The sequence below is a fragment of the Cibotium barometz genome, chromosome 51, assembly GCF_041138505.1.
Source record: "Cibotium barometz isolate CiBa-2024 chromosome 51, ASM4113850v1, whole genome shotgun sequence".
NCBI classification, from domain to species: domain Eukaryota; kingdom Viridiplantae; phylum Streptophyta; class Polypodiopsida; order Cyatheales; family Cibotiaceae; genus Cibotium; species Cibotium barometz.
Window position 1 is genome coordinate 7,787,494 of NC_141096.1, and position 12,457 is coordinate 7,799,950.

Consider the following 12,457-nt stretch of genomic DNA (forward strand, 5'->3'; position numbering starts at 1 on the left):
AAGGCGAGCTAGCCACACAAGAAGCCCTTGCTCTAGAGATTGCCTACTAGAGGACATGATGAACTCTATGGTAGAGAGGATGGGAAACAGAGCATTAGGCCAGGCAAGCTTCAGGACAAACTTCTCCACGCTGGACCATATCTTTACTTTACGGGCTGCATAGAGGAGGTGAGGTCCTCAAAGAGACGTGTATTGATGCTTTGTGGATTTCCGTAAACCCTTTGACTCTGTCTCTCGATCCCATCTCATAGGATGGTTGCAAGAGCTCGAGTTCTCAGATGAGATGATATGGGGTGTGATGGCACTATATGAGCTAGTACTCGGTCGAGTACGTGCACCCAGTGGGACCTCGGGAGATATATGTAGCACTATTGGGGTTAAGCAGGGCTGCCCACTCTCAACTACACTCTTTGGCCTATACATTGATGAGATCGCAGTATTTGTGGATAGTTTCGGAGGTAAGAGGTTCACCATTGGCTCAAATAGTAGTGCCCATATTGTTAATATTGCTATATGCTGATGACATTGTCTTGATCTCAGATTCAATGAGGGTTTACAGAAACACTTAAATGCATTGGACAAATTTTGCAGGGAGAGAGACCTTACGGTCATTTTGGGCAAAACCAAGGTTATGGTCTTCAACACATCTTATGTAGTTGCCTCATGATTTTCTTTTTTGAGAATGCAAGCTCATTAGGATTTGGTGGATAGCGGTAGCATGTGGATACCAGTCTAGCAGTGTGTGTGGACAATAATGGCTGCGTCCAGCTGGCCAAGTGTGTGGACATTAGACTTAGGTTATTTCATTATGAACTTATCACTAGTATAGTGTGCTGCATTTTGTGGTGTGCAATGAAGGAAAGCTATGGAGCTTCTCTATCATGTAGATGTTGATGGTTTGAGATGAGAGCTGATTAGGTTTTTCCTCTCTACACTTGTGTCTACCTCTTCTCTCTTTTCATGGTATCAGAGCTTGGTGCTTTCTATTAGGGTTTTGTGAGTGAGTGAAGAAGAGGGAAATTATGTTTTTGAGCTATCCATTGGAGCTTGGAGCTTGGAGCACACACCTACTCAACAGATCTGAAAGCTAAGGACCACGGGTAAGCAAAACTAAACACCCTTGAGCGGATTGCAGGTGATTTGACACAAGCAAAGCAAGATTTGAGTTGCCCAAAGCAAGTGGAAATTCTGTTTTGCAAGATTTAATGGAAAGCTTGATAGCTTGAATGCAAAGAGGCAAATGCATGTAATAGGTGAAGGACACATATATGTGGCATTGATGAATGCAATAGCAACTCATATATGTTGGAATTAGGGTTGCAGGAATGCACACACAACTTCAAGAAGATGAGGAAGCTTGAGCACCACACAGTAGTGTATTATGAGTGCCAAAAATGAAAGATTACAAGCCCTAGAAGATAATGGGCGTATATACAATGCACGGGGGAAAAAACCTCCTAGTGAGGGAAAAAGTGCCCCGGCGGTCCTAAGTGTGTTCACACACATCACTACTATAATATGGTAACAAATCCCCCCTGGAGTGATGCGGTGAACAAGAGCTAGCACTCATGTATAGGGAAGTGCCTAGCTATGTGGACGAATCCACAAAAGGGAGTAAGCCCAAAGCTTTGCGAAAAGCTTCGAACTTCTCACGAGGCAGAGCCTTTGTGAAAAGGTCTGCAAGGTTATCCTGTGTTGGCACATAAGCCAAACTGATCTCTCCTGCAGAGAGTCTCTCCCTGACATAATGGTAGTGCACCTCAATGTGCTTCGTACGAGCATGGAACACTGGGTTCCGCGCAACTGCCAATGCGCTCTGACTGTCAGTGAAGATGGTGGTGGCAGATGGCTGCCCAACACCCAAATCAGCCATAAGGCGTCTGAGCCACACACACTCAACCGTAGCTGTGAAAGCTGCCCTGTACTCAGCTTCACAACTAGAAGTGGCCACAGTAGGCTGCTTCTTGCTCAACCATGATATGCATGAGCTTCCAAGCATGAAGCAAAAACCACTCGTGGACACGCGTGTGTCATAACAACCAGCCCAGTCAGAATCTGAAAAAGCATGTAAATCTGGCGGCAATGATCCCCCCTTGGGATAAAACAACCCAAGATGCCGAGTACCACTCAAATAGCGAAAGATACGCTTCACTGCCTGCCAATGCTTACTGCCTGGGCTATGCATAAATCTGCTCACCTGTGAGACTGCAAACTGAATGTCTGGCCTCGTAATGCATACATAAATGAGGCAACCAACAGCTGTCTGATAGAGTGTGACATCAAAGTGATCTCCAGCATCATGAAGACTCAACTTCAAACCTGTCTCCATTGGAGTAGCAATAGGCTTGCAGTCTTCAAGGCCAAATCTCCGCAACAATGTTTCAATATACTTTGTCTGACACAAAGCAATACCTCCATCACACTGCTTAAATTGTATCCCCAAATAATGATGCAAATGCCCCAAATCAGACATCTCAAAAGAGGCATTCAAATCAGCCTTAAAATCAGCAATATGACTCTCATTTGGTCCTGTGAGCAGCATGTCATCGACATAGAGAGCAATGATTAGATGTACACCATCCACACGTTTAACATACAAAGTGCTTTCTGTTGGACTATTTTGAAACCCATGTGCAGTCAAATATGCATGTATTTTTTCATACCAAGCTCGTGGAGCTTGCTTTAAACCATATAAAGCCTTTTTTAACCTGCACACTTTGTTTTCCTGCCCTCTTTGAACAAAACCACGAGGCTGCGATACATACACCTCCTCATGCAAATCTCCATTTAAGAACGCAGTCTTTATGTCCAGCTGATGTACATTCCAACCATTATGAGCTGCTATTGCACAGATGCTACGAACAGTGGTCATACGACATGTGGGAGCAAAAGTCTCATCAAAATCAATGCCCTTCTCTTGAGCATAACCTTTTGCAACAAGCCTAGCCTTATGGCGATCCACTGTGCCATCAGGCTTACGCTTCAATTTGTATACCCACTTAGTGCCAATGGCCTTCTTGCCAGGGGGCAAGTCACATAAAGACCATGTACCATTCTTCATAATAGCATCGTATTCTGCTTGCATAGCAGCCATCCAATTTTCTGAACTTTGTGCCTCATCAAATGAAACAGGCTCACTTTCATCGCACATACTAGAAACAGCCAATGCATAACAATCTGACGCATAAGAGGCACCATGAGAGCCAGAACGAGTGCGACTAGACAAAGGGGCATCCAACTTGCTGTCACGCAAAGTCTGCACCAGCCATCTAGGCATATTCCTAGAGCCCTCAATCTCTTGTCTCTCATCCTCAAGTGCATCATGCACATCTGCATCAGATATAGGCTGATCTGTGCCATCATTTAAAACCTGCATAGGCTGAAAAACTGCCTCATGAGGTATTGCACTTGACTGTGCACCACTGAAAAGAGGCAACAATGTATCATAGACATCATGTGAGCTGATATCTGTCTCCTTAGTACATGAAACCAAGGGCTGAACTGCATCTTCCACAAATACAACATCACGGCTAACCAAAATGCGCTTTGTCTGTGGATGATACAAGCGATAGCCTTTGCTCTCAGCACTATATCCAACAAAAATACATTTGACAGCTTTGTCATCCAATTTTTTGCGATGTTGCACAGGCACTAATGCATATGCCAGGCAACCAAAAACACGTAAATGGCCAACAGATGGCTTGCGGCCATGCCAAGCCTCATATGGAGTGACAACCTGTAATGCTTTGGTGGGACACCTGTTTAGTACATAAGTGGCACACATGACAGCCTCAAGCCAAAAACCATGTGGTAGACTTTGACTCTTAACCATACATCTTGCCATTTCCATGAGAGACCTGTTTTTTCTCTCAGCCACACCATTTTGCTGTGGTGTATACGGCACTGTACATTGGTGTTTTATCCCACGCTCAGCCAGAAATGCATTAAATTCTGAAGACATATACTCCCCCCCTCGATCTGAACGGAGGGTGCCCATCTTACTTTCTGACACATTTTCAGCCATAACCAAAAACTGTTTGAAGCACAAAAACACTTCGGACTTTGCCTTCAAAGGATATACCCATGCATGCCTGGTAAAATCATCAATGAAAGTCACGAAGTAAAGGTAGTTTCCAAATGATGGAGTTTGCATGGGACCACAAACATCACTGTGAACAAGCTGCAATCTGCGTTCAGCTCTCACTGATCCATCTTTGGGAAAGGAAGCACGCTGCATTTTACCCAATATGCAGCCCTCACAAACATGCTTGACAGGTGCCTCAAGCTTAGGCAAAGAAGACACCATTTCAGATTTCTGCAGGCGCAGCAAACTTGCAAAATTCAGATGACCAAAACGTGCATGCCACAGTTTTGCATTTGAAATAGCCTGCGTATCCATAATAGCACATGCTGAATCCTCTACACATTTGCCATCCATATTGAGCTTATACAGCCCTCGACATAGTGAACCAGATGCTACAATGATGTCACCACAAGAGAGATCATGAACAGTACATCTGTCATCCACAAATTTTACAACCAAACCTGTTTTGGCAAATGCGGAGACTGACAGCAGATTCTTTTTGATCCCTGGCACATACAATGCATCAAAAAGTGTAAAGGTGTTGCCATTTGCAACATTCAGCACAATCTGTCCAACTCCTTTAACGGGATAAGAGGAGTTATTGGCACAAGTGACAGTATTCCCTGTGGGAGCAGACTCAAGGAAAGTGAATAAACTGCGCTGCGAGGTGATATGCTTAGTGGCACCACTGTCAAAGTACCATACATCTGAATCTACTGCAGACATACATGTGTCATGCAAAGATGGGTCATAACTGCACTGCGCATTGAATGCCCATTCTGTATCTAGCACAACATTAGCAGATTCATTGTTAGAAGGAGAGGCATCTGCAACAGCCATACCAGCCTCTTTCTTCTTAGCCTCTTTCGCAGCCAGCTTAGGACACGCTTTGATGACATGATCATTTCCCTTACAGTACTTACAAAATGTCTTCTGTTTGTCACCCTTCTTCTCATCTTTGTCTTCCTTCTTTGGTTGCGCAGCATTTGCAGATTTCTGCTTACTAGAAGAAAAGCCAGCTTTACCTTTCCCGCTTCTCTGACTAGCACCGAAAGCTTGATCTGCGACACGCATAATATTCCTGTTTTGCCTTGACTGGTCTTCTTGCAGCAAAACAGAAACTAACTCCTCAAATGATAAGGCATTGGGATTGCCTTTCATCATCAAGCGAAGAGTGGAAGCAAAACCCTGATAAGAATCTGGTAGACCATTCAAAACAGTCTGCACAAGTGAACTGTCTGACAGGATTTCATCTGCAGAAATGAGCTGCTCTTTGAAATCCTTGATCTTTGTCAAAAAGCTATCCATAGAATCACCTTCGTTCATATGCTCATTCTCCAACTGTTTTCGGAGGTAAGCAACACGAGCCTCATTTCTTGCCTGATACAATGTGGCAAGTACATCCCAAGCATCCTTAGAAGTCCTGCAGGAGCGAATATGTGGGATAATGGTACGTTTGACAGACAGCGCAATCAAGGCATGAGCCTGCGCATCTCTACCATCCCAACGAATCTGCTCTGCTGAAAGTGGTGGTTCTCGAACAGCTGCTACAGCACTTGTGCCTGCACCATCATCAACAGTACCTGTTTCTGATGTGTTTGCAGCATTTCCAGCCACAATAGGACGTGCATCAATACCCTGCACAATATTCCATAACCCCTTTGCTACCAATACATGTCGCATCATATATGCCCACAATGGATAGTTGGTGCCATCCAACTTATCCTCAGCAGCCAACATGCGGAATACATCATTGTTGTCAGCCATGGCCAATGACTGTACTACTAGATGTAAATGCTGTCTGCAAGAGGTAAACCTGTATAAAATCGACCTGTGCTATATAGCACAGCCCAAAACAGACGAATGGGCACCTGTCCTGCAGATTTTAATCTTGACAGAAAATCTGCACAGTAGGACGATTTTGCCTGCGCAGTACTTGGAATGCAAAAACGGAGGGCGAAATGACTTCAGATCAAAATTCTGAAACGACCAAGCCCTACGGGCTTTCCCACGGCATATACTAACCTGCAGACGCTCGTGAAACCTTGTTGCAATCGGAGGAGATGAAGCGGCAGGTGCCGGTGATGCTGCCCGGGAGAAGGAAGCCTGCTCTGATACCAATTGTTGGAATTAGGGTTGCAGGAATGCACACACAACTTCAAGAAGATGAGGAAGCTTGAGCACCACACAGTAGTGTATTATGAGTGCCAAAAATGAAAGATTACAAGCCCTAGAAGATAATGGGCGTATATACAATGCACGGGGGAAAAAACCTCCTAGTGAGGGAAAAAGTGCCCCGGCGGTCCTAAGTGTGTTCACACACATCACTACTATAATATGGTAACAATATACAAACCCTAGATTGATTTTGGAGAAAATCTATGCATTGTATAAGTGGAAAAATCATTGTTTTGGAAGCTTCACAAAAATAGAGAATATATTCTCCAAATTGATGCCATTGGAGGTGTTTATTGCACAAATCAGAAGCATTGAAGTGTTGGGATCTTATGTTGGATCAAATCTAGGCCATATATATCATCAATGATGAGTACGATCTTCTCAAATCCCCTATACAGTAGGCAACACTGAATTTACTATGTATTGGAGTAGTTTTTGTTGATTCTACACATGATTGATGCCCTCCAGAGTCACATGAGGTGTTTGAATGCACATGAAGCTTAGCAAATGTATGAACATTGATGTGGAGGAGCTTGTGCAACATTTGGTTGAGCACATTGAGCAAGGAGTTGATTTGGACCACCCATACCCACGCTAGCTCCACGCCCTAGAGGAGTTCTTAGCGAGATAGCTCGATCCATTCTGCGAGCCAGACGTCCCCAACCCAGAGCATCAGGACCCTCTTGCACACAGAGACAGATTGGCCTCATTTCATGGCAATCCAAGATGTAGGATGAACTCTCAATTTCTTCTACCGAGGGTGAGTACCAGTCCTATTTGGATACTTGCTATGAGCTATTATGGTTGATGTAGATGTTGAGTAATCTTGATTGTCTTTCATACTCCTCTTTTTGCATTCTTTTCGACAGCCAGAGTGCCTTGACATCGGCTCAAACTTCATCTTTCAGGGCAGGACCAAACACATTGAGGTGGTCCATTTTCACATTGTTCGTAAGCTAGTGGCGGCATGATTTATCTGGACTATTATCCCTCTTAGGGCAACCTAGCTCATATCTTCACTAACCTCTTCCTCAAGATTTTATTAATCAGCTCCTGACCCATATGGGAGGAGTGAATCCACCGTGTTGGGGTTGAGAGGAGGTGTTAGATTGTGTTCATCTCCATCATTTATTCCATTTATTATACCATTTATGTAGCATATTTATATGACGTATTTTACTTAGTCGTGGGGGTATTTTTTCCCACATGTGTAATCCCTTTTCCTAGTCGTAGGTAATTTTCACCAATTGTGGGTTTCTTCTACTGGTTGTGGCCTACCAATTTGGTTATTTTTGTTGTATATAAGAAGATCCTTTTTGTGATTTGATTCATTCATCATTTTGCTCAAGTGCTGGATCATTATTGGTTGCTCCAAGGCTCTTCTCTGCTTCTGCTTGCCTTCAACCATTCTCTCAGGACTAAGTTAATCTGTTGTGGCTTCAAATGTTGGAAGATTGACAAAAAGGGACCATGGAGGATCTTGAGCTAGCAGTTACCATGGGCTTCTAGAAGACTGGTGTGTGAAGTATAGCCCAGTTACATAGTTGTATCAATTCAAGTAGCTTGAACATAAGTCGGTAAGTGATTGTATTAGCAATTGCCTTAATAACAAGTTGAATAGTGGATGCTGTGTTGAGGAAAGATCGAGCCAAGAAAACCTAATATCATTATTCTTAAAGGTTTGAGAAGCCATAATTGCATGATGCATTATATGCCAGAAGACACAGCACATTAGTGGAGTGTTGCCTAGATGTGACAGATTTTGACGATAACTTTACAGGCATTCCTTTCCACGAAAAGCAAAAGACTAGACTCATTGGTTAAATAGAACCCAGTGTCAAAAGCTAGGATACTAGAAAAATGAAAGAGCCCTAGAGCATAGAAAACATTGCTAAGGCAGATCAAAAGGGCTAGAAGATGTGTGGAAAGCCTTTCCCAGGGAGACATGCCATTTGCATTTACCTCCTAAATACGAAATGACTTGGTTTGCAATTTGCAAAAGCAACCACACGATGCATGAGTGCCTAGTCTTGAGAGCAAGAGGAAACTAATGGTGTGGGTATTGCATGAGGTATGAAAATAATGAATCATTTAACTTCTACCATGCACAACAAATGGAAAAAATGATAGGAGTGCCTATACTACCACAAAAACACCTCAGCCACATTAGCTTTACTAGCCCCACCTATAGCTGACTAGCTACTACTTATGTAGCAATGAACCCTACATTGGCAAGAAACCCATATAGAACATTGGATGTACCACCTGTAGTGTTACCACCATAGCCAATGCTGTCGCTAGGAACCATGCTGACTAGGCTAGTGGATATTAAACATATTTCAGATGAACCCCTTATAGCACGTCGGGATTCTACGTCGACTATCCACATTTAATCCTTGGGAGTCCACCTAGAAGTGGATACCATTTAATCCTTGGGAGTCCACCTAGAAGTGGATACCAATAAGGAAAAATAGGACCAATGATGTGGGATCCATAATAGTTGACTACCTTAATGCAAATAGCATCAGGAGCTTATAGACCCACACGGCTTGAGGAAATCCCCTCTTGCTTGTTTTAGATGTTAAGGGCCCATAGAGTGGCTGAATGCCCCATGAATGTAAATCCAGAAATGGTAGCGTAAATTCGCCACCACCATTGGATAGATGGTACACCATAGCCACACCAACAACTTCTGGCATAGTAAGTGTCATATTCCAATCTTCTTAGGAAGAAGAACCAATGAGAGGAGTGAACATGAAGTACCAGGCAGGAGCGTGACTAGGGAACAAGCCCAACAAAAGTAGGATTAGGTAAGTCGTCACTCTATGGCCCAAGTACCAAAAACTTCCAAGAGCATTAAAAACAAGAAACAAGGCAAGGATCATAGCAAGGAAAAAACTACATTGTCTACCTCAGAGTCAACAAAATTATTCAATTAGCCAGGGACCTAAAAATTACTATTGGTAATGAGACAAGGGAAACGGACCCAAAAGACCATCCAGGTTATGCTGAGATCAAGGATGTTCTGGATTCAATAAGCCAAATAACCTTGGATAAAGAGAAGAGATTAAGTGGTCCTAGATGGACCTATCTTGATAGAGAGAACCCCAAAACTCCAAGAGAAAGCTGAAAGAGATTTACAAGCTCATAGATAGGAATGAATATCCTCAAGATTAAATTCTATTGATGATACAAGCTATGTAGAAATAGATATTATCCCTAAACTACTAGTTCAAATCACTCTTGATGAAGAATGAAACGAGGTAAGTGAAGACAAGTCGATCGTATGGACCAAAAGGGCAAGCTTCTTAAAATGGCCAAGAAAATTATGGAAGGGAAGTACAAATTTAAAGGACTAGAAGAACTCCTTCCCAAGAAGTTACAAGCTTACCCTATTCAAGAGAGGAAATCTTGAGGTTGAATGACACGCAAGAGTTGGTGTAGCAAGACCCAACTAGAAATATAAGGGCCAACGAGATTAATTTCCATGTTGCCATAGAGAACCTCTTCTGTTAGAGCCTATTAGAGGAGAATCCCATGAGGGGAGTCTCTCAAGTAAAAAACCAGAAGAGGCACAAGGGAGGTAGAACCAAAATTACCTACAAAAATGCTTGAGCTTCACAAAGAGCTTGAAAATAAAAAAAAAACATTAGAAGAGCTCCAAGATATTTTTAAAATAGAGAATATGAGGTTGCTCCATGAGCATATCATAAAAGAAAGGCTTGACACAAGAGAGGCAATATGCCCTCGGAGAATCCCTAATGGGAGGACACATCGAGAGATAACCTTTAGAATGGGCGTGGGTACTACATAAATATAAGCCTAGCTCATTACCATGACCACCATTACCTAGCTTATTACCGACTACACCATCCTATGTGATGCACAAGGCTACTGAACGCGGGTTAATGTTTGTTGGTTGATCTTAGTTGGTTGCATTGATCAATATGTTGATGAAGTTGTGGTGGGAAGGAGGTGGTGGCTATATATAGTGTAGGTCCCCCAGCTGACCAAGTCGGCTGACCCAGTTAGCTAGCCTAGGCGGCCTGGAAAAAAAAAACCTTTTTTAGGCCTTTTTAATGAGGGCCTTGTTGGGATGTTAAAGAGGACTATTTTGGCCTAGTTGTCACACCCCCTCTCAGGCCAAAAGAGGACCATGAGAGAAGATGATGAAGACGGTAATTGGGTCAAGAGGAACATGATGAAGTATTTGGATTTGGGTAGGTTGGTTGTTGCTGGTGGGTGTAGATCATTCATTCTTCTCTTTGTCTTTTATAGTCTTTTGAATTTGGGCTGTATTGGATCAATGCCATAATGCAAGGGGTTTTCACATGCATGAATGCCCATATGGGCTTTCATTCACACATGCGCCCCAAACACAAAAAACATAATGCGATGCAAAGGGTATGCAAGATGGTAAATGCTATGCAGTGGGTTTTCACATGAGTAGTGCCCTCATGGGGTTTTCACTTACTCATGTGCCCGTTAACAACAATGGTAGATAACTTATGAGGATGGTCCCCCTCTCAAGATGTTGAGGGTAATGGTGGACCGATGCTGATTTACCCGCGAAAATGCTTGAGGATAGGCTAATTGACGGACGTAAGAATGTCAGCATAATTGTCTGCATAGGAATGTATTGGAGCCTGTTTGTACTAAGTTCAACCTGTTCCCTATAGTAAAGTGAAAATGAACACCAACATGCTTAGTATGGTAGGAAAAAATAGGATTGCCGCGTGGCAAGGGCAATCACACTGTGACTATTGACGTAGATGGTAGTAGTGTTGTCCATGGGAATGTGCATCTCCTCAAGAAGCTGACGGAGATACATAGCCTCAGTGGTGGCATCATAGAGGGCCCGACACTCAGCCTCATATGAAGAACTTGTAAACCAACAGTGTCTTACTTCTTGTTGCTATACCAAGAGAAAGGGCCAGATCCAAGTGAGTACAAATAACCAGCATGAGAATACTAGGAATCAATATCACCAGCCCAGTTGGAATCGGCATAACCATGCAGGGTGAAACCATGACTGAAGTGAAGTCCAAACATATAGGTACCTGCTAGATAGTGAATAACGCTCATCATCTCACTGAACTCCAATGTGGCTCCTTCAGAGCATTGAAATACTAACTTAAGATGGATGTGCAATAGAAAATGTCAAGTTTAGAGTTTGTGAGCCATATGAGTTTTTGTTCCATAGCTTGTTTCCAGGCAGATTGTTTGATTGCCTCTTTCCACGATGTTGGCTCATCATGCACCACATAGTCTACTGAAAACATAGAGGCAAATGAGGCATGAGGAATGAGTGGAGTGGACCGACGAGGACCGTCCAAGGGGGTATCGTTGGGAAGCATGCCTGAATCTTGCATGGTCTGTATAGGTACCAATGGGGCAAAGGGTCCCTAAGTGGCTATCAAGAAGAAGGCTCCTCAAGTGGAGGAGTAATAGTCTAGTGATTAGGTTCATGTGGCACAGTCAGAGATTCTTGTTCAGGCGGTATGGGAAACGGAAGGCAAAGTAAGTCTCACTCATCAAAGATAATGTCTTGATGAACGAAGACTTTGTTCGATCTTGGATCAAAGAATTTGTTTGATCTTGGATCAAAGACTTTGTAGGCCTTTGATTCAGAAGAGTACCCCCAAAAAATGAGAAACTCATCACTCCTTGGCTCAAGCTTGCCCCTCATGTCATTTGGAGTGTGTGTAAGCACGACACCCAAAGATATGGAGATGGAAAATAGTTAGTTTCTTGCCATAAAATGCCTCAAAACGAGGTCTACCATAGGGCAATGGTTTAGAAGGTACACGGTAGTGTTGAGACTGATTTTGAGTAGGCAACTGCTGCAAAGAGCATGGAGCATGCCATATCCATAATGGGATGGTTCTTGTGCTCCTCACTAGTCCATTTTGTGAGGGAGAGTTGGTGGAGGTGAGCCGGCGTTGAATGCCCTACTCTTGCAAGAACTCGGCGAATTGATGGGAGATAAACTCACCACCACCATTGTCACTGAGCAATCCCAATCGAGATGCCCATTTGGTTAGTGACTAATCAAACCCTAGAAAGCATCTGATTTATGCTTTAGGAAATACTTCCACATGTACCTCGAATAGTCACCTACAATCAACATGTAGTAGAGTGACCCGTTCAAGGAGGGGGTTAGGCATTGCCCACTCAAGCAAGGTGAATCAACTT